Raw genomic sequence first — 23064 nt, 5'->3', positions numbered from 1 at the left:
GCTGTTGGCTACTAATTCCTAGTAGTCACTGGTTGAGGGACAATCCCGTGGAGTGCCAATTCCTGTAGCACCTCTAGCATGCCTTGGGGTAGCCACCAGTGAGTATGCTTGACCTTTAAAGGTGCTAAGGCACTGTTATAGTGGCCAATTACTGGGTAACAAATTATTATAAACTTAGAAACCTGAAACAACACAGTTCCTCAAGGTTTGTATGAGACCGCAGTAGTGCCTGGGCATGATGTATTTGGGTCCTCTGCTTCAATGTGTCTTTCAGGGCCACAATCTCAGCTGGTGGTTCAATTGGAACAGGACCTACCTCCCAGTTTATGAGATGGTGCCAGAAATATGTGTCTCTAGTATGGCTATTTGTTTCATCAAAGTGTGTAAGCCAGGAAGTCTAAAGAGCAAAGCATGTAAGCTGGCTGTATGAAGACCTACATAGTGATAGTGATATTCTATATCCTTTGCTGTCTACTCTTAGTCAGAGGCAATTCCCAAGGTCTGCCAGCCCCCAAAAGGGGATTGCCCAGGATCAAGAATACCAGGCGATGGGGCTGGAGCAATAGCAGAGCGGGTAGGGTGTTTGCCTTGCAAGCGGCCGACCCGGGTTCAATTCCCAGCATCCCATATGGTCCCCTGAGCACTTCCAGGAGTAATTCCTGAGTGCAGAGCCAGGAGTAACCCCTGTGCATTGCCGGGTGTGACCCAAAAAGAAAAAAAAAAAGAATACCAGGAGGTGAGATACCATGGGGCCTGTTCTCTTCCTAAGTAATTGCTTACTAGAAACATTTTCTGTTGAGAGATTTGGCAATTAGAAATAATTTCATTGTGAATTTAGGGGCTAGCCAGATGAGTTTATCTGGCTCTGACACAGAGTCACCTATATTTTTCTAGTATGGCCTGGCACCGTGGGTTTTCTGCAGTGAGGGCACTGAGTTTCTTGTGACAACCTGTGGAGTCCACTAGTCCATTTCTGTTCTTGGATTTCAGTGTGAATTGAGAGTTGAGTGAAAACCTAACTAAAATTTAATCATCTTGGTGATTAAATTGGAAATTGAGATGTTTTATTTATTGTATGGTGCTTAAAAAACTCCTGCAGACATAGGATTGCACTATGCGATCTTGTACTCATCATGGTTAGGTGGTGTCTGAGAAAAAATGATGGATGTATCTTTCGATTCTGTGATGGCTAGAAGAGGAGAATCACTTTTATTTATTTTTGTAGAGAAAGAGTATTATCAGACTTATTAACGTTACCTGGGCTGGAGCTGGAGCAAAGTGGGTAGGGCATTTGCCTTGCACACTGGCTGATCTGGGTTCGATTCCTCTGCCCCTCTTGGAGAGCCTGGCAAGCTACTGATAGTATCCTGCCCACACAGCAGAGCCTGGCAAGCTACCCATAGCGTATTCGATATGCCAAAAACAGTAACAACAAGTTTCACAATGGAGATGTTACTGGTGCCTGCTCAAGCAAATCGATGAGCAATGGGATGACAGTGACAGTAACTAACCTTACCAGTATCTTGTACCTGTTCTGCTATCTAGTCAATTTTTTGTTCTGAGAAGCCATGTATTGGGAGGTGGTTAAGGTCCCCAAGCTCTGGAGTCATAGTGCTTGAATTTGAATTCCAGCTCTGCTCTAACCTTCTAACTCTGCAACCTGGGGAAAGTTACCTAACCTCTCTGTGCTTTTCCCTTCATCTGTAAAAAGGGACAATGATAGTACCATTCTCCTAGAGTTCTGGTGAGGATTGGAATGAATAAAAATGCATGGAAACCCCTCAGAACAGTGACAAGAGTTAATAATGTTTTGCTATTACTTGAGAAAGCTGAACAGCACACCAGGAAGAGAAACTTTTGAGTGATGGAGATGTCTTGTGGAATTTACAAAATTCCTCTATTTCTAGTCTAAACAAAAATTCTCTATTCCTATTTTGGGTTCTGTGTCGGAACAGGGCCTGCCTATCTGTGATTTCAGGGTCCTTTAGAAGTTTTCCTGACTTCCAGATCATATTAGGCACCTGAAGACCCAGCAAATTAACACATGGCCAACTAGTTCTGGCCAGGCCGGTCTGTGTCCTGGCCCTTCTTCTGTCAGGTTTAAAAGGGGAGAGACAAGAGGGCCATGGACTCATCCTAAAGTTAGAGGGGGCCTGCAGGAGAAGCTCCAAGTGGGGAGGAGGATTCTGGACGAGGGTGCTGGCAGGGTCAGGAACCGGGGTGGGTGTGGGCAGAGCAGAAAGGCAGCCTTTGCGCTGGCCCAGTGCCTGCCAGTGGCTCTCCGGGTGTTGGGGGGAAAATTTTCTCTCTTGACAGGAACAGTAGCTTTATATCGAGCGCCCTTTCTTAAATCTTAGGGAGCAGAGGAACCGTTGGGGGAGGTGCTTGTTAAAAATAGGGATTCTGGGGCTGCCTGCAGAGAGTCTGATTCACCAGCAGCACTGCAGTGTGAGCCTGTTGTTAGCACAAAAGTGCATTTTCCTGCGCTGGTGGGCTCTTGAGCATTGTATAAGAGAGTTGCATACAAAACTCGGTCGATTAAACGTTTGAGTTTATTAAAGTTGATAGGTCCGGGTCCCCGTCCCCCCCGCCCCCAGATGTCCAGGTCTCTCTTTTATCCGTGGACGATGACCAAGTCCTGTCTCTCACGTTGTCCGGTCCAGTGAACGATTTCCCGGGCCTGTCCGGTGCAGTTTCCTTGCCTCCCTGTCTTGTCCCTGCTCTGCTCTAACCCATTGAGCTTCCCCCAGTCTCCAGCCACCGCCAAGGAGGACGAGACCCCTGTGCCTTGTATTCTGCCCCTATCTGGGCCTATGTGGCCTCCCTGTACTGGGTCATGCTTGAGGGGGTACGGGGGGCGGGGTACGGGGGAAGGGGGCTCACGGCTCTATCTGAGAGAAGAGTGAGTCCAGAGAGGGCTGCTCAGGGGAAAGGGAGCAGGGTGGGAGGTGGGGCTAGGGGCTTCCTTTTATTTGCGGTCAAATCCCACCCCGTCCTCCCATTTTACATTCTGATTGGCTACTGTTCCATGGGCGGAGATTTAAAGTGACCGGGCGCTGCACACCTGAGCTCCAGCTGTATCACTGATTACTTTAATGGGATTTCTAGTGGCTATGGTGCTCCAGGCACTATTACGAACTAAGGGGTCCTGAACTGACTGGGGAGCGGTGACTAAGGGCTTTCCCGGAATTTGTAGTTTCCCTTGCAATCTTTCTCTTTGGTGTGTGGCGGGGTTAGACTGCGAGCAATGGTGCCCGGGAGCTCTAGCTCTGTGCTCAGGAGTGACCCCTGGCAGTGCTGGGGTGACCAGATGTGATGCTAGGGTTCGAACTGGGGGCTCGGGAGGGCAGGATGCGAAGTAAGCACTCCAACCCCTGGACTAGCTCGCTGGCTCCTGTAATCTCACTTTTAAGAGCATTGAGAATGGGTGTTGATTTAGGGGAGCTTTGGGGAACTGGTGGAATTATGGGTATCTAACATCCTAAACTACCACTTGGCATCCGTCCTCACGGGGGGCCTGGTGTTGACAAGCTCTGCCAAAAAAGTATCAGACACAGGTAGGGCAATGCTGTTTCATAGAGCAAGTGACCAGGTCAAGGTCATCCAGCCTGTCCACTCATTACCCACCCTTCCCTTTGAGGAGGGAGCCGGGTGAGAGGGAAACGGTGAGAGGTGGAAGTCATGAGAATAAGAAGGAGCTGGACCCAGAGCCCAGGAGAGGAACCAAAAGTTTTTCGCCTACTTGAAGCAACACCAACAATTTTTATCCTAGCTGAAGATGGAGTCAGAATTAGGATAAGGACGCCTGGGGCAGTTCGCCATTGACAGAGTCAGACCCTAGCTAACCAGACCTTAGCTTATCCAGACCTCTACTGGAGTACATCTTCTGAGACAGTTTCCAAACAAAAAAAAAATTCCAAAGGGGAAGATATAATAATAATAATGATAATAATAATAATAACAATAACAACAACAACAACAATTATTATTATTTTTAGCAGCGCCAGGGAGGTTGCGGGCTGTCAGGGAACACCCCCTTTCCTTTGCTCTTCCTCGTACCGAAATCTCCCCCAGGAGCTCGCGGCTGGCCAGGGCGGCCGTGGGCAGCTGGACTGCGGCAGCGCGGGGCGGCGGGCACTGCGGGCGGGCGGGGGCACTGCAGCACCGTGGCCCTCTGGCCGTGCGTCCGGGCAGCGGCCCCGCTCGAGGGGGCGCTGTGGGCCCCGCCGTGCGTCCTTTTGTCAACGCGCACGGCCACGAGAGCTCGCATTTCCTCGCAGTGTCGTGCGGGAAATGTATTTCCTCCTGGCGGCGGGGCGGTGAGGCGCGAGCGAGCGGGAAGGACGCCTTTTGTCGCCGCGGAGTCGCCTCCGTGGTCTCCGGCGCCGGGTGACGCAGAGACGTTGCCCGCACTGGTGGGAACTGCAGGCGGCTCTGCCCAGGGCGCCGGGGCTGCTCGGGGATGGGGAGCAAACAGCGCTCCGCAGACTAGCCGGGTGCGTGTAGGAGGCAGACCCCCAAGAGAAACAACAAGAGGACGCAACCACCCCCCCCCCAGCACCCCGCACCCCCGCAGTGGAAGAGCAGGGATGGATACGATGCCGCGCAGCAGGTACGCCTGGCGAGGGAATGGGCACCTTGGGGCGGCACGGGGTTCTGTTGATCTAGTTCATTTTCGTTGAATTGGAGCTTCTCTCCCCCGCCTCCGGCCCCGCAGCCTCCTTGCGCCTTGCGGGGAGGGGGGATTGTCTGGTCCGCAGCGGCGAGCATCTCCGAGGGAGCGCGTCTGTCTGCGAAGCAGCCCTTCCCGGGGGTGATTGATTGAAGGTTTCGGGGGGTGATGTAACATTGGCGGTGCTTGGGAAAGCGGGGCTGCCCAGCGCTGGCCTCCCCTCAGGGGGCCACCCAGGTGGGGCGTTCTCCTCAGGCCCCCCTCGCTCGCGGCCGCGGCCGCCCCTCCCCGCGCTGCGCCCCGCCGCCGCCCTCGGGGGAGCCGCCCAGGCGCACGGGCGCAGGCGGGGCTGGTGCGCTCCGGCCTCGCCGCTGCAGCTGCGCCCCTGCAGGTGCCGCGTCGCCAGCCGCCGGCTTTGGGAGCGGGAAGGGCGTGGAGCCGCGTGTGAGCTGGCCGGGTGGGTTTGGATTTTTTTTTTTAATTTTTTAAAAAAATTTTTGCACCGGCAGCGGGGCGGAGGATGGGGTGGGGAAGCCCGTGTCCCCGAGGAGGTCTTGCTGGTCTGTGCTTCTCTTTGCTTTCAGCTCCCCGCCCTTCTGCCCCCCTGCCTGGTTTCGCCTCCTGCGGGCAGGGGCCCCCATCTCGGACCAGGAGGTGTGGGTAGGCGCGGGGCTGGGTCCCGCTTGTTTGGGAATAGCTAGAAGAGCCGGATGCTTCCTCCCTACCTGGTGTGGGGGGAAGGGTGGGAGGGAGCGGGCTGCTTTAGGATTCTGGTCAGGCTCCAGCTCCAGCCTATTGTCTTGCGTTTCTCCCCTTCCTTTTCTTGAGCTACAGAGAGAACCCAGCCCACACCCTATCAAATTCTTTAAAAAATTGTGATTTATCCGTGACACATGATGATTACCCATCTGTTTCTTTACTCCCACTCTTCCCTCCTCTTGCAGTTTGTCAGCTAAGATGGACTCAAATGAGCCTTGTTAAAAAATCGGAGTCGAGTCTATTTTCTACATGGACGTTTTGTGCGTTTCTGACCCCAGAGGTTGTTCTGGCCTCCAGGTGGGACAGGTGGGAGACATTAGAGCGCAGACCCCTCTCCTCTTCTTTCACGTCTAGGTTGCCGGGGCCTAGGAGCTGTTTAACTTGGGTCGTTTAGGTTATGGGGTCTAGGAGCTGTTTTACTTGGGTCGCAGAGGTTTCCTCATTAATGGGACCTGAAATTGGTGTTTCACTTAAAGGGGAAAGGAGTTGACCTGCATGTGAAATGCAAGTTAAGTGAATGAGATCCAGAAAGACGTGAAGTTTCAGACTTGCAAGTCATGCTTCCCACTAGGGTATGCAGAGTATATGTTAGGAATTTTTTTTTTTTTTTTTTTTTTGTGGGGGAGCATATCCAAGCAGTGCTCTGCTGGGGACTACTCCCAGTTCTGTGCTGGGGGGTTGGGGGCATTGCTCCCAGCAGTGCTGGGGAATCAGGAGGTACCAGGGCATGAAACCTGAGCCTCCTGAATGTAAAACAGGCACACAGCCCCTTGAGCTTTTTCTCTGGCCCCCTATGTTAGATGTTCAAAAGGGATTTAGACCACTTACTATTTGTGCCTTATACTATAATTCCATTCACTAGAGTGATCAGACTTTTCTCACTCTGTAGTTCCTGAATATTAGAATCTTGCCCAGTGCCCCCTAATCCACCTCCCACTTCTTATTCCCCCCAGCCTCAATAAAATACAGTAAAAATGTACTTGGGGATGGGTTTTCAAGCAGAGAGCAAGTGGCCTGGGGGCTCCTCTTGGCAGTTCCCTGCCCACCAGGCTGGTGATTCAGTGTGAGGCCCGGGGATGTGGCGCTGCTCGGGCCCTGAGCTGCTGTAGACCACCGTGTTGGTGCTTAGGGGAGCTCCAGGGCCACTGCTGGCAGTGCTGGGGACACGTGATATGAGGTACCCTTGTCCTTGTACTATATTTCCCAACCCACAAACTTTATTATTAGTATGTCATTACATTTTGGGTAATCATTAAAAAGAAATAATTCTTTTACCCCAAACCAGTAACTTTTTTTTTTTTTGTGGCAAGCACCATGTTCTTTCACAGCCATCAAATTGCGGAGCCCTATTGGAAATGTGCTTGTCAGTGACAGTACATAGCACTGCCTGAGTGGCACACCGGGCTTGGTTCCTAGGTGTGGGCTGATTTGCTTTCATTATTATGTTAGTGCTGGAACTGCCAAATCTTGGCTGTTCTTCAGAATTTACTGAGGATCAGATGTGTTTGTTGCTGTTTAGAGTTCAAATATATAAAGGAAGACTTTAATAAATATATTTATCATGTTATGTAAGGAATTTAAGACAGCTTACAGGGGCACATAAAATCAAGCAAAGGAGGAGAACAGCAGACAGAAAAGGAAAAAGGACCTAATGGCAGAGGATTAAAAAGATATTAAGAATGAGACTAATACACAAACAGCAAGCACAAGACCCTCTACACTTGCTAAGAGGGGAAAACAAGTACAGCTCTAGATGTTTTGGCAGCTCAGACAGGAGGGGAGATTGAGCAGACCATGGCTCATATGCTGTATTCATTGACTCAGTCACTCAATGAATGTTCAGTAAGGGCAAGTCGGCTTCTATGCGCGCTTCTAGGAAACAAGCAGTTAAGTGAACTCGGGTTCTGCCCAGACAGCACTTACAGATAAATACAGGAAGCAGACACACGGTCAGAAGTCTTAGATAAATATACAGTTACAAGCTGCAATAAGAGCTGTGCAGGTAAAGCACAAAGTGGAACACAATAGTTCTTGATTCTAAGATTGGAAAGGAGCTTCTCTCAACCTTGGCACAAAGGTTGAGATGATGTCTTCCGTTATTTCATTGTGAGACACAAGCATGTGTTTCACATAACTTGTTTTGTTTTGCTTGGCCACACCAGGTAGTTGGGAGCTACTCCCAAATTGGTGTTCAGAGGGTTGCTCCAGCGGTGCCCAGGGAACCATGCAGAGTCAGTATGTCCTCTAGTCCTTTGGCACATCTCTCCTACCCCTAATAATTATTTTTTAAAGAGAAGTCACACTTGGGATTCTGGGGGTAGAGCCACTCACTACATAGTTGAGCCTGGTATTGGGGGCCTCAGGATGCTGACCCGGGCCTCTTATGGCCAAGACTCATCAGGACCTACCCCATGTGATGCTCAAGGTGCCATGCTGTGCTGAGAAATAGAACTTGAGAGCTATGCACCTGCTCTACTCCTTGAGCTATCTCTCTGGTTCTCACAGAACAGGTTTTCTGGTTGTGTTCCTCAGTGTGATTGGCCTCTCAGACCCCTGCGATTCTGTGGATAGTTCAAAGGATCATTGTATTGCCTTAGAGCTTTTATTTCAATGACAATGTGAAATAATAATAAAAATGTCTTCTGGAATCATCTTGATGGCAACCCCGAAGCCAGTGCTTGGCCTGTGTTTACTTCTGTAGCTTCCCGTCTGAGGCGGGCCAGCACAGATGGGGGCTAAGGGGGAGGGGAACTCAAATAGGAGCACATGGAGAGAGGAGAGTCCCCCAGGGCACAGGTTTGTCAAACGCAGAAAGAACAGCTCCTGGCAGCCACTGCTACGTTGGCAAGGAATGCAGCTCTCATGCCAACTCCACCTTTGTATGGACCAAGTCACAGCGATTTTCTGACAGCTGATGTTGTCGTGAAAATGCAGTGAGAAAGTGGCTGTTGTGGTTTCAGCAATAATGGGGTTAGATCTGCATTTAAAGCAGAGTTAGTAACCCCTAGCAAGTATTTATGTCCAAGCCAGTGAGACAGGTAATTTGGGGGGACATGGCTCACTGGACCCAGACCGTCTGGGTTCAAATCTGCTTGTGAGATTTGAGGGAAGTGACTCAACCTCTCTGTTCTGCAACTTTCTCAGCATAACGTGGGCATAAATATGTGGTATTGATTTCATAGAAATACTGCAAGACTTGGAGCAAATTGTAAAGTCAAGAAAAGTTAACTATTATTACTGTTTTGTTGTTGTTGGTGGTGGTGACATTTTTTGGCCTAAGGAGTGCTGACGGGTTTGGGGTAGGGAACCTGGGGGCGACTCCAGGCGCCCATCTCCAGTGGATCAGTGCAAGGGCCTGAGATATGGTGCTACTTGGGTCTTGTAGTACCTGGGACACCAGGCCACCCCAGTGGTGCTCAGGGCCCTCTGGTGCTGCATCTGATGGTCCCCGGGAGGCCGTGTTAAGATTAAGCTGTGGTCCGGTGTGTGCCCTGCACGATCCTGTGAGCCAGAAATTATGGCTGTTTTTTATTGGAGTGAAGATTTATTACTTATAAAGTTAGTCCAGGAGGGTTTGGTAGCTGAAGTTAATATGAAGTTTACCTATAAGTAGCAAACACTGTTTTTAAAAGTTATTGATATTATTAGGCCCTGTGAGTTATCTGCAATAGTATTGCTAAATTAAAAAATAAAAGCTAAACAGACAATGATAATACGTAGTAACTAGACTAGAGATTGTGTCTTTCTATTGTTCAATATAAAATACTTAATTTCAGCAAAACTGTATGATCTATAGCAGTCAATTGCTTTTCTTGTCATTTTAAAGTTTGATAGTTTTATTTATTTTACAGTTGTTTTGATGTTTTAGTTAAATAAAAACCATAATGTTCAGAGCTAGTTTTTAATGTATGTACATATTTGTTACATTTTGATAAAAGTGATTTAGGTCAGCCCTGAGTTTATGAGAATTTTTTTCCATCAAAGGAGCTTTCTAATACAATCTAAGCATTTTGAACTACGATAAGGCCACGCTCAAGATTCTTGGGTAGAATTTTGAACCTTCATGAAAAAGATCATTGCCTGGGGCCAGAGCGATAGCACAGCGGGTAGGGCGTTTGCCTTGCACACGGCCGACCCGGGTTCGATCCCCGGCATCCCATATGGTCCCCCAAGCACTGCCAGGAGTAATTCCTGAGTGCAAAGCCAGGAGTAACCCCTGAGCATCGCTGGGTGTGACCCAAAAAGAAAAAAAAAAAAAAAAAAAAAAAAAAAAGAAAAAGATCATTGCCACCACATTTGACTCTACATATACCTTAGATAACACAATTTGAATCTGAATCTCAAATCTTAAACTGCCTCTGTTTCCATCAAAAACACACCCAAAATCCACAAAACAACTAAATCAAACCCAAAACAACAACAACAACAACACAACAACAAAAACGAATAAAGTCACTCAGATTCAGAATACCTATGGAATAGTGAACTTCCACCAAATATTCATCTTGGTCTGTCTGCTAAGCAAAACTGTGAGTGCAAGGGTGGCTAGTGTTTGAAGGAAACGCGAAGAAAGGCTAATCTCTGTGGAAAGCAACATTTGATTACAGCCCATTATTGATCATATTATTCAAGTCTTTTTATATTTTCTTTGTGTCTAAGGATCTACCAAAGATGACAAGAAATATTTCCTACAAGAAATTGCATTTCTGTTAGCTTCCCTTGTGATATATGTATATGTATGCACAGATATATTTATGTATACATATTAAGTGCACATGGTTGTATTTGATGCTATGCATTCTTCAGTCCCTGGTTGCCTAGACTCGTGGGTTTCCTGGGATGGGAGACCTTCTGTGATAAAATCAGGATAGTTCCAGGCAACAGAAAACAGGTCTATTCTGTTTTTATTTAAATTTTATTTATTATTTTTGCTTATTGGGCCACATCTGGCAATGTTTAGGGGTTACTTTTAGCTCTGCATGCAGGAATCACTCTTAGCAGTGCTTGGGGAACAGTATGGGATGCTGGAGATCAAACTTGGGTTAGCCTTGTGCAAAGCAAATGCCCTACACGGATTCTCGAAGGTTTCTCTAGATGATAAGGAACAGATATTGCCGAACACCCATGGCAGCCCATGAGTCAACAAGGCGCTCTCCTGAGATGAAGCAGGCATGTTATCCCGGTGGAATTCTAGCATGATTTTCTGGCTTATTGCACCTGCTTGGATGATTTCTGGCATGAGTGAGTCTGTGGGTCAGTGGTGGTAGTAAGTGCATAGGTGCAATATAAATCATGGGGCTCTAGAGATGCTCCCACCTTGAGTGACTGGAACCCCCAATCTTTTTTTCTTTTTTTTTTTTTGCTTCTTGGGTCACACCCGGCAATGCACAGGGGTTACTCCTGGCTCTGCACTCAGAAATTGCCCCCTGGCTGTACTCAGGGGACCATATGGGATGCTGGGAATCGAACCTGGGTCAGCTGCATGCAAGGCAAACGCCCTACCCACTGTGCTATTTCTCCAGCCCCTGGGGCCCCCAATTTTTTTTAACAGCATTAAGTATATTTCTTTCTTTATTTAATTTTATTGAATCACTGTGAGGTAGTCACAAGCTTTCATGTTTGGGTTATAATCACACAGTGATCAGACACCCATCTCTCCACCAGTGTATATTCCCCACCACCAATATCCCAGGTATACCCCTCCTTTCCCACCCTTCCCCTGCCCCCATGACAGACATTATTCCCCATACTCTCTCTCTACTTTTAGGCATTATGGCTTGCTGCACAGTCACTGAGAGGTCCTCATGTTTGGTCCATTATCTACTTTCGGCACACATCTCCCATCCCGACTGATCCCTCCAGCCATCATTTTCTTAGTGAGCCCTTCTCTATTCCATCTGCCTTCTCCCCTCTGCTCACGAAGCAGGCTTCCAGATATGGGGAAATCCTCCTGGCCCTTGTATCTACTGCCCATGGGTGTCAGCCTCATGTGGTGTTATTCTATACTACACAAAAGAGTGCAGTCCCTCTATGTCTGTCCCTCTCTTTCTGACTCATTTCACTTGGCATGATAGTCTCCATGTCTATCCATTTATAAGCAAATTTCATGATTTCATCTCTCCTAACAGCTGCATAGTATTTCATTGTGTAGATGTACCAAAGTTTCTTTAACCAGTCATCTATTCAAGGGCATTTGGAGAACCCCCAATCTTGACAGTGCCAAGAGAGTTCCAAGTAAAGTGGAGCTTTAACATAACCAGCTTTAAGCCAGGCCATTTACAATCACCACAGTAGTTGTTACCAAAATTATACACAATTACATTAATAAGTGCCTCTTGTGTCAGCAATAAATGCCCTCAATATATTTGATCTGATATAGGACTTTAACTCATGGGTTTTCTGGGTAGGGCCTGGAGGCTAAAAATCAAATCTTGGTGCTCCATACAACATCTGGAAAGATCTTCCCTGGGCCCATCCCTGTTACCGCTGGAAAACATTTATCAAATCCTTCTAGTGGTAGCTTTTAAGCACTGTTTGAGACTCTCAACCCCATTGCCCCAGGTAGCTGATTGGGCCAGGCATGGATCTGTAAGGACTTGGAATCTCAGAGTTGATGGCTACACTGGACCATGTAAGTATAGCAATGGAGTCAGGGTGAAGAGCCAAAAAAGAACCAGATGTGAAAGAAATCATGGTGCTTCCTGCCCTTCTTTCCCTCACAGGCCATCTCACAAAAGAAGCCATTTGGCTCCTTTGAATGATTTCAGTTATAGTGGCTTCCATATGGCACAGATAGATTTTGTCCTTCTGTGGGTGATATTTCCCTTCATCCAGCCTAGTCTAGTTGGCTAGAGTTTCTGTTTGACAGAACCCTGGGTTTCGGGTCAGAACTCTGCATCATTCCATAGCTTCCTACTTCTCGTCCTTTCAAAGGAACCTGGCTTCCCTCCCTCTAGCCATTGTAATTTTGTCATTTCTTTACCTTCTGCTGAAAGCCAAGCTCCTTAACCTTCTTCAACAGCTTTACACATTCTTTCTTTACCCTCTACCCCTTAATTCAACCTCCATCTTTTGGGCAGGCCCCTTCCTCCCTGCCCCAGCTTCTAGGCCTTCATAGGCTTCTTCCTCTCCCTAATTGATATGCCCTTCTCCCAGTTTTTGTCTGGCTAAGTTGGTGTTTTTTTTTTTTTTGAAAGTCAGTAAAATAGACACATTTATAGCATGACAAATTAAGATTAAAAAAATAAACAAGATTGTAAATCATATATGGAACAAAAAGAAAAGAAAGATTTAAGGTTGTAACACTGCATCATATCCTGACATGTAAAAATCTTGATTCAACAGACAGTTTTCACAGAGAAACATGATTTTCTAATATTTACTCAAGAAATTGAATGTCACATTCCTGGACGGGAGGAAGCAGTGGTGTGGGGATGTGATTCTGCACAGATTCTGGTCTGTGAATGGCAGCTTGCCTGGGAAGCAGAAGTGAGGAGATTTGTGCCTATTTTTATATGTCTTTGCTGATTTTCTGTGGGATTTTGAAATGTATGTGCTCAGTTGCACCTCATTTATTGACAGGATCAGCAGTGCAGGGGCATTTGACTAGCATCCATACTTTCTCTTTTCTCAGAACCATTGATCAAAGTAACAAAACTTGGAAATTCCTGGGGACTCTGACTTTCATCATGTTTGCTTTCCTTACCCAGCACGGAGCCAAAGTGACAATCTCTTGGCTTTAACTTAAAAAATCTATTGTGAAAAGACATGGGAAAGTGAGGGCGGTTCAGTTCTCTCCTCCTTTTTCTTGTGTCAGATGGCAGAGCATCCATACTGATTATCTCAGCATTCCTTTATTTAGAATTTATTCCCCTTCCCTCCTAGCACCACATTTCTCTTAGATCCTTCCAACACCCTCATTTGTGTCCTAAATTAGCTACATCTGTTACCATAGTTATGCAGTATCCCACTTAACCCATTCTATGCCCATTCCTACCACACTGTGCGAAACTTCCTTTCTCCTGTTCATTCAAATGTATTTTCTTTCTTCTTTTCCTGTCCCCCATTTAAAAATTGTTTTTCTTAAAGGCAATATGCATGTCTAGTTAATCAAGTAGGACTGAAAGGCTTCAAACAGAAAGCAATGATCCTTGCCCACCCTTCACCCCTCATAGTCACAGATAAACCTCTTTTGAGCTGTTTTCTGTTCTGCGGTAGTTACCTCTGTGTCTCAGATAACGTGCGTGCACTGCTGCTGTTACAAACCTGTCATCCTGGATCGTTGTCTAGTGACTTTCGATGATAAAAGCCCAGGATATAGCTTATTTTTTCACACCCATATCTCCTTCGCCCCTTCAGATAATGCCTCTATTAGAAGCAGATTTCACTTTCCGTGGACTATCCACTGGGGCATTTGACTCTGTTCTCTATAAGAAGACTGTCACCATAAACTCCTTGCCCACTTCCTCCGTCCCTAGCTGTACCTTTCCTTTTGCACTGTCAAAGTTTATTATTCTTGCTGTTCCATAATCAGAGTTGGTTCCTGTGATTTGTCTCTAAGGTCATTCTAAAAGCTGAATGCCCTGAAAGTTGGTCATTATCTTACTGGATTGATATTGTTCATGGCACAGTAAATAACATGCAGATATCTCTTATTCTTTTGGGTGCCCTGATATCTCTGCCCTTGGACCACAAGTAGAAAGTGATCTGGGAGAAGTGCAAATGGATTTTGTTTCTCTGGGGGCACCTGCTCTATTTTGTCCCCTGTAATATATGCGTTTTCTTGAAGAACCATCAGCGATCAAAGCAGTTAATTCAGAAACAGCGGTGTAGGCATACTCTTTTGAGCTACGGCAGTAATTACAGCTAAGCCTGCCTGGGGACTACAGTGTGTGGAGGCAGGAGAGGTGGGCAGGATCTGTTGCTCCATATAAAGACCTACAATTTGTGCCCCCATGCTGAGTCTTTCCCTCCTCTCCTTCCTTTTCAGCATTATATCTGCCATCTCAGAAGCCATAACATCTTTAGGGGCCTTGCCAGGAAGGTCATCTGGCTCCTCAGCCTGAAGTCTAGGCTGGGGCTTCTTTTGCTTGCAAGCATTAGTCACTTGTACCCCATTTTTGTCATCCAAAACTTGTTGTAATCTCTTCCTCTAAATGACCAGCTTTTACTTTGACAAACTGCAGGCGTCCCTTGATATTCAAAAGCTTGTTGTAGGGCACTGGAGTGATAGTAGAGTGGGTAGGGCATTCGCCTTGCATGCGGTTGACCTGGGTTCGATCCCTGGCATCCCATATTCTCATATGGTCCCCAAGAGTGATTCTTGAGTGCTGAGCGAGGAGTAACCCCTGAGCATTACCAGATGTGGCCTAAAAATAAAAAAAGCTTGTATTATGCCTTTCACTTCACTTTTACAGAAGACCTACATTATTTTTAACTTTTTAAAAATTTTAATTTAATTTTTATAAATTTGTTCACAATAATTGATTACATTCAATATTCCAACACCAATCCCACCACTATTACACCTCCCCCCACCATATTTTGAATTATTACACCCTGATCCCCCAAGCCTGCCCCCAAAGCAGAACATAATAATTTATTTTGTATTGCTTGTTATGAATAATCCACTAAAGATGATCTAAAAAGTTTCCTAAGGTGTCTGCCACAGAGACAGGGGTGGGGTGGGGTGGGAGTGTTGGGAGGGACACTGGGAATATTGGTGGTGGAAAATGCACACTGGTGGAGGGATAGGTGTTAGATTATCATATAATTGAAATTCAATCATGAAGGTTTTTTAATTATATCTCATGGTGATTCAATACAAAAATAAAAATTTAAAAAATTCCTATGAATAAAGTGTGTGAAGATTGTTGTATCACCCTGGAACAATTAAGCCCTTGTATAGAATATGAGATGTTGTGCAGCCACATTTGCAGCGGTGCACTCCAAGAATTCTAAGCTTTTAAATAGGGTGATATAGCTAAAATTAAATTTTTAACTGGATGGTGACTTTGGGGGTCCAGAGGCATCTCTGTGGTGTGTTGCTCTCATCCTCTTTGGAGGTTTATTAGTGAGTCTCTAGATATTGGCCATTAATGAGCTTACATGACACCAGAGGCAGTTTGTGGGCATGACTGCCAGTCTACCAGAATGCTGGGAGATGGGGGAAGGTCTCCCATTCCCAACTCCATATGAGCCTGGAGATTTCAGTCATAAGTCCCGCATACCTAGGTTTTTCAGCAGATTTCCGGTGCAGAGGAACTATATTAGATCTTGATTTTGTTAACCAAAAACAATTTAAGGAGCATCTTCACTATTATGACAAAGATGAAAGTCAGGATTAGCATTGAGTATTAGTTTTGCAGCAGTACCTTATGCTCAGTCTAATGGAATCTCCTTAGAGAGAGAAATATGGAATCAGAGAGATAGTACAATGGGTAGGGCATTTGCCTTGGCTGCTGCTGATCCTGGTTCATTCAACGACACCACATATAACCTCTAAGTTTGGCCAGGATGACCTCTGAGCACAGAAGAGAGTATGGCCTGAATACTGCCTGGTGTGGCCCAAAAGCAGAGAGAGAAAGAGAGAGATAGGAGAGAGAAGAGAGAGGAGAGAGTAAGGGAGGGAGGGAGAGAGGAGAGAGGAGGGAGAGAGGAGAGAGGAGGGAGAGGTAGAAGCCAAGGATGTTAATTTTCAGTCAAGTTGTGCATAGTAGTAATAAACAATCGGCCTAGAGCCATAATTTAAATTCCAACTCTGGTAAGGTTTTTGTTGTGAAAATGCCTTCAGATCGCCACAGTACCTGACCAGCTCCATTTCCGTCTAGACTATTGGGGAAAATGGAAACATTTTTCTAAGAGGTTTGATTGTGACTTTACATGTGATTCTGACAAGCTCAGTAGTTTCTCTTCAAAGACTCCAGAAAAGTGGAATTGACAAGTTAGAAAGAAGAGTTCGGCTAATAGTCTGAAAGAGGTTAGGATAAAAATAATTAATAGACTATGAAAACCCCTAGGTTTCCATAGGAAGTGAATCAGAGTTACTGCCCAAGTTCCACGGGAGATCATTGTTCAGAGTTGCCAGTGCTTGATTTAGCCCTGAGTAAAGAGCAAACAGAGAAGAGAAGAACTCACCGTGAATCCTGGCGTGGGTTGGGGGTGGGAGCTGGGGATGAGCTGAATGTTTTTACCTACATGAGAAGGAGGCATTTGTGAGTGACCAAGCTCTTTGTTAAGATAGTAAATCTGAAGTTACAAAACACAATAAATTTTAGTTTCTTCTATATTGCTTTGGTTTAATCTTTTTTAATTTTTTTGCAGGGGGGTGCGTTGGGTGTCTTAGCAATGAACATTGACCCAGAAAACTGCTAGGGAAATCTTAACCCTCTCAAAGGTATAGAGTGTAAAACTATGGATAAAATGATAAAATGTTTAGAAATTGTCTCATTGTTTTGATGGGGTAAGACACACCAGAATTTGTTCATTATTGAAGTTAGGTGCTATTTATTTTCTAAATTGGTATTTTAGAGTGAAAGGAGGTGTTAATAATTACATTAGGCAAGAGGCATAAACTAGACTCCCAGGCAAATGGCAGTCTATTCTGAAGCTAGTTGGGTACTTGTGATTTATTAAGTATGCTCCCTAATTTTCTATATTTTCAAATATTTTCATGATTTAAAATGTCTGACTATTTTGTACTGTTTGATGTTTTACCAAAATGAGAGCTTTTCATCTTAACCATGATGTTAAACATTCAGTCAACTTCAAAAACAAAATGAAAATAGCTAGAGAATATTGTTAAAGGACAAAGCGATTATGCTGATTTATAATAATGGGACCAAAAAAGATCCATTGATTTGGCAACTGGGACGCTCAGAAAGCAATGCTTAATTAAATCCACAGTGCGTAATGCAGATCTATAGCTTTGTTTATGCAAGGGAGCCTTATTTTTATGGTTGGATGCAGCCCCAGAAAGAGCAGCCTGCTGGGAAGAGAGAAGCAGGATCCGAGAGTGGGTTTCTATTTGCAGTGCAAGTCTACATGCTGATCTGTAGCTATTTTAGTGTCGCTCTTGTTTGAGATTCTCATTACCTTTTACCTGTTAAAGTTAGTCAGATTCTGAACAAACGGTCTCTAGTCCCACCTGTAATTCCCTTTGCACTATTTGTGGTGTTTTTGCTGTGCACTTTAATGTAATGTAAGTGACACTCGTGGACAGCCATGGGTGGGTGGGCTCAGTCTTTTAAGGTGTTGGTCCTTTTGATTCTGCCAATCACGGGATGCAAAATGCATGTACATTTGGAGTGAGGTCCTTTATGCCCTGTTCTGGAAGAAGCTGATATGGATGACTTCTCAGGTTCCCATGGCACCTTGAAACGAGCCTGGAATGACCAGGTAAGGTGCTCATCTTTCTGTGCGTTCTCAAAAGGTTGCTTCGAGAGGAACAGAAACCAGTTTGTTAAAAATGACTTGTCCCTAACATTGCATATGGTCCTAAGTGCTGCCAGGAGTAATCCTTGAGTACCTCTGGGTGTGGCCTCAAGCCAAACCAAAACAACAATAAAAGTATTTGTTCTATCTTCACAACATCATACGAGTGGATAAAGGGATTGTGGTATATAGACATAATAGAATATGATTCAGTTATGAGAAAAGATGAAATTTTGTAATTTCCTGCAACTTAGATGCAATTGGAGGGTTTCATGCTAAGTGAAGTGAGCCAGAAAGTAAAAGCTAGGGCAGGAGAGATAATTCAGGGGTAAGGCACCTGCCTTGCACATGGCTGACCCTGCTTCTGTCACCCTGCTTCGATCCTCAGTGCCACACGAGATCCCCAGCACTGCTATGAGTGATCCCTGAGCACCCTGAATGTGATCCCAAAACAAAACAAAAAGAAAGAATAAAGAAAAAAGAAAAGATAAATACCAGGTGATCTCCTTCATGTGAAATATAAAGGAGCAAAGAAAGGATGAGCTAATCCCCAGTGCAAACAAGCCCTGAGACATGATCAGTAGAACTGGGAACAGAAGAGACTGAGGGAGGAGGAGGGAGGAGGAACCATGGGTTAATGGTGGAGAGATCCTGCTGACACATTGGTGGAGAGATGGTGCAGTAGCTCTGAAACTAAAACATCAGCCTCAATAATATTGTAAACTATGGTAGCACTGTAGCACTGTCGTCCTGTTGTTCATCAGTTTGCTCGAGTGGGCACCAGTAATGTCTCCATTGTAAGAGATTGTTGTCATTATGTTGTCTCAATGACAAAATCCATTGTTGTCACTGATTTTGGCATATTGAATTCGCCATAGGTAGCTTGCCAGGCTCTGCCGTGCAGGCGGGATACTCTCGGTAGCTTGCCAGACTCTCCGAGAGGGAATAGAGGAACCGAACCCGGGTCAGCTGCATGCAAGGCAAACGCCTTACCTGCTGTGCTATTACTCCAGTCCATAAACTATTGCACCTCAATTAAATTTTTTTAAAAAAGAAATTTAAAGGAAAAAATAAAGGTTTGTTCTGATAGTATTTGTGTGGCCAGTGTTATGTACTGTTCTGTCCCAGATGTCAAACAGAAGGTCGTTTTAAATTTCATTTGCTTGTTTCAAAAAACTTACTAACATAGTGCCTTTCATGCCGGCCCAGGTTTGATTCCAGGCACCATGTATACGGTCCCTCGAGTACCACCAGGAGTGACCCCTGAGCACAGAACCAGGAGTAAGCTCTGAGTACCATTGGGTGTGATTTAAAAACATAAGCCAAAAACCCACCCTGAAAGACCCCCACAAAATGAAAGCAAACAAAACAAAAAAGTCAAAAGCAAAACCCAATTTACTAATATAAATCATATGATAAAATTTGCTTTTCTTAGAGATATGATTTAACGGATTTTGACAAATCTGTACAGTCCTCACCACCATCATTAGGAGAGCAAAAAGTTATTTTATGCCCCTTTGTACTGAATCTCTTTCCTCCACTCAGTGTTCCAGGCAAGCACCCTTCTGTCTCTGGTTTTGTCTGTCCCAGAATGTCCTATAAATGGGGTCAATACAGGGAAGGCTTTGTGTCTGACTTCTTACAATTTGCTTAACATTCTTGAGGTTCATGTTGTGACAAACTCTAATACTTTATTTCTTTGATTGCTGAGTAATACTCTTTCAGATGACTGCACTGCGATTTGTTTAGCCATCCAGTCACTAAAGGACCTTTGGGTTGTTTCCAGTTTTTGACAATTATGAGTAAAGTCATTACATATACTAGCATACCAGCTTTTGTGTAAATAAAACATTTCAGTTGTCTTGGATAAATACCTAGGAGTAGAACTGCAGTGCGGTATGGCCTTTCCTTTATAAGAAACTGCCAAGCTTTCCAAAATGATGATGCCGTTTTGCATTCCCACCAGCAATATATGAGCGGTTTTGCTTGCTCTGTGCTTGACCCTGCTAATTTCTTCTGCTAATGTTAGCTACCATAATGGGTGTAGGATAGTCGCTCATTGTGGTTTTCATGCCCCCTAATCCTCTGTGGGTTGAGCCCCTGTTCATGTGCCTGGATGTTGGTGTCTTTTCTTTGGTTGTTTCTTGCCATTCTAAGGCCAATGGGGGAGGGATGATGTTTTCCTAGTTTCAAAGGGGGAGCAGACACATACCAGGGGCCACTAGTGTGGGGGTGGTGTGGGGAGGGAGTTACCTAAGTGGAAAGTGATGTTAGGGTGGTGAACCCAAAAGCTGGGGTATCAGAGACTTCTTTCCTGCATGGGCTGCTTCTGGAGTTTTTCTCTGGAGGGTCTTTTTGTTTGTATTTATGAGGAGCTTCTCCATGTCCTTGGGCAGAGAAAAGGGAGGAAATAAGAAGACAACTGTAACACTGATTCTATTTTCAAATTTTTCACACCCCAAGTTCTGGTCTTTATATCTTTAATTCAGTAAATATGATTTTAAATAGATTGATTAGGCCTAGAGATCCAACTCTCCTGTTAATTTTTTCTGGGTGGAGGTGGGGGAGGTGTTACAATCACATGTATGCTTAAATTCATTTGACATAGGGGAGTCCAGCGGGAGAGCACCTGCACCTAAAACTGTGACTTTCTTTGTTTCTTTTTTTTTGTTTTTTGCTTTTTGGGTCACACCTGGTGATGATCAGGGGTTACTCCTGGCTCTGCACTCAGGAATTACTCCTGGCGGTGCTCAGGGGACCATATGGGGTCCTGGGAATCGAACCTGGGTGGGCTGCATGCAAGCAAATACCCTATCCGCTGTGCTATCACTCCAGCACCAAACTGTGACTTTCTGAAGTGGAAACAGAGGTGGCTGTGGGGTCCGAGGGGCCAAATGACCCTGCATGGAGGCCTGAAGTGTGTGGGAGCGGGGAGAGATAGGAACTCGGGGGAGAGTCAGGCCTTAGATTTTCATATTTGGGAAATCACAGAAATGGGCTTTCTGTAGTTGAATTTGGGAATGTTACCAAGAATTTGTTCAATGAGATTGGTTTCTGAGCAGGAAGGAAGGAAACCAAGGCATTTTCCACTTTGGGCTTGTTCAGATTTCAATTTGAAGGCAATTAGTAGATATGGTGATGTTTACTAAAGTACTAGTCTTGAAAGAGATCGTCTAACAGTCTTCATCCCTGTAGAAAGAGGAAGGAAAAACATCTCCTGAGGTATACTGTGTTTTCGTGCCGTTAATTCATGCATCATCTCTCAGTAATACATCTAATGGAGGGGACAGAAGGCTGGGTCATTACGTTCAACAATCTTGCTGTGCTTGGCATGGCTCCCTCGTCTAACTGTATTCTGCTCAGAGTGACCTTTAGTATAATAAACTGCTTACAGGAATAATGAGAATTGATGGGGAAGATGGTCTTATAATTCATGGCTCATGCATTAGAACAAGACTTTATTTTTTTTTTGAGAAATGGAGCATCTTCTGGGAAATCATTGGGTTTCTTAAATGCAGGGTCAAAAAAACCCTACAAAAAAAAAATAACCAAATCTCAAAATGGCTATCTCACAGTAATTCCATAAAAAAAAAAAACACTTGGAAAAAAGAACTCCTCAAAATGGCACCTTGTCTACTTGGCAGTCCTGAGGTGTCTATTTTCCCTCTCCCTAAAATGATGGATACTCCTTTCCGTAGTTCTTTTTTCATCCCTACCCCCACCTGTATTGTTGATTGTCTCTGAACATGGAGCTGGGAGACTGCTTCTAGGTTCTGGGTCCCATTCCCTCTTCCTTTCTCACTCAAACACATCATTCCAGCAACCCATTTCTTTTTTTTTTAATAAGAATTTTTTTTTATTGAATCACCATGTGGAAAATTACAATGCTTTCAGACTTAAGTCTTAGTCATACAATGATGAAACAACCACCCCTTCACCAGTGCCCATATCCCACCACCAAAAAAAAAAAACACAGTACACCTCCCATCCCGCCCACCCCTGCACCCCCCACCCCGCCTTGTAACTGATAAATTTCACTTTACTTTCTATTTACTTTGGTTACATTCAATATTTCAACACAAACCTCACTATTATTGTGAGAAGCACCCCACTAGAGTCAGACCTGTTGTGAAGAGAAATGAGGTTTTGGATTTCTGTACTTTAACAACTAAGTCCAGGGAGATTTCTTCCGGATATTGGATCATTGCAAGCTTGTAAACCCCATCTGTGGTTGTCATAATATGGCGGTCCCCATGCCCATCATTCCCGGGAAGGGACAGGCGAGGGAGAGAAATACCTTTCCCCTCCTGGGCGGGCATGGGGTTGTGGCTTAGTTCTCAGGCTGGAGACATTCTGCAAGTAGCGGCCCATGTCGAAAGTGGTTTAACTGGGTCTGGATTCACGCTCGTGCAGCTGTGGAGGGGCCGCACATGCGTGCGGCCCCCAGGATCACATCTCGGCAGCAGCAGGAGTCCATTTTTTTTTTTTTTGCTTTTTGGGTCACACCCAGCGATGCTCAGGGGTTATTCCTGGCTTTGCACTCAGGAATTACTCCTGGCGGTGCTTGGGGGACCATATGGGATGCCGGGGATCGAACCCAGGTTGGCCGAGTGCAAGGCAAACGCCCTACCCGCTGTACTATCGCTCCGGCCCCAGCAGGAGTCCATTTCTTTCTTATACTATCATTCATTCATATCTCTTTCTTTCTCTGTCCTTCTCTCTCTCTCTCTCTCTCTCTCTCTCTCTCTCTCTCTCTCTCTCTCCACACACACACACACACACACACACACACACACACACAAATGCCCTTAGGTACTAATACCTACTATCTCAACATCTCAGCCACTCTGTCTTTTCAACAAAACCTCTTCCAGAACTTGCTTTGCTCATTGTCTCACTTTCTTTTCCCTCCATGGTCTACACTTGGGCTTCTGTTCTCTCTGCATCAATGACTACTCTTGCCAAAGTCATTAATGAACTTCTTATTGCCAAATCTAATGCCTTCTTCTCTGTCCTTATCTCACTGATCTGTAAGAAGCATTCAGTAGATCACTTTTTGAACATGTTATTGTTCTGGGGTCCCTTCACTCACCTGGTTTTTCTTCTATCTTCCTGGATGTTCTGCCTCTTCTGTGGGGTTCTCTTTAGCTCCTAGATCTCTAAGTATGGGGAAACCCCATGGCTCCACCTTGGGCTACCTA

At 45.3% G+C, this 23064-nt stretch overlaps 1 protein-coding gene across 2 annotated transcripts in view; it reads left to right on the top strand.

Moving 5' to 3' along the window:
* The first annotated feature begins 4126 nt into the window (after window positions 1–4126).
* ADD2 (adducin 2) overlaps window positions 4127–23064 on the top strand; it is a 110928-nt gene continuing 91990 nt past the window's right edge. Inside the window, exon 1 of one of the 2 annotated variants that reach the window (XM_055123460.1) lies at window positions 4127–4612. The gene's annotated coding sequence lies outside the window, so the exon portion shown is untranslated. The remainder of the gene's footprint in view (window positions 4613–23064) is intronic. The other variant, XM_004609137.3, reaches the window with a different exon arrangement.

This window comes from Sorex araneus, chromosome X (assembly GCF_027595985.1).
Source record: "Sorex araneus isolate mSorAra2 chromosome X, mSorAra2.pri, whole genome shotgun sequence".
In the NCBI taxonomy this organism is placed as follows: domain Eukaryota; kingdom Metazoa; phylum Chordata; class Mammalia; order Eulipotyphla; family Soricidae; genus Sorex; species Sorex araneus.
The sequence above is the reverse complement of the archived record's forward strand: the minus strand, read 5'-3'. Positions and strand labels throughout refer to the sequence as shown.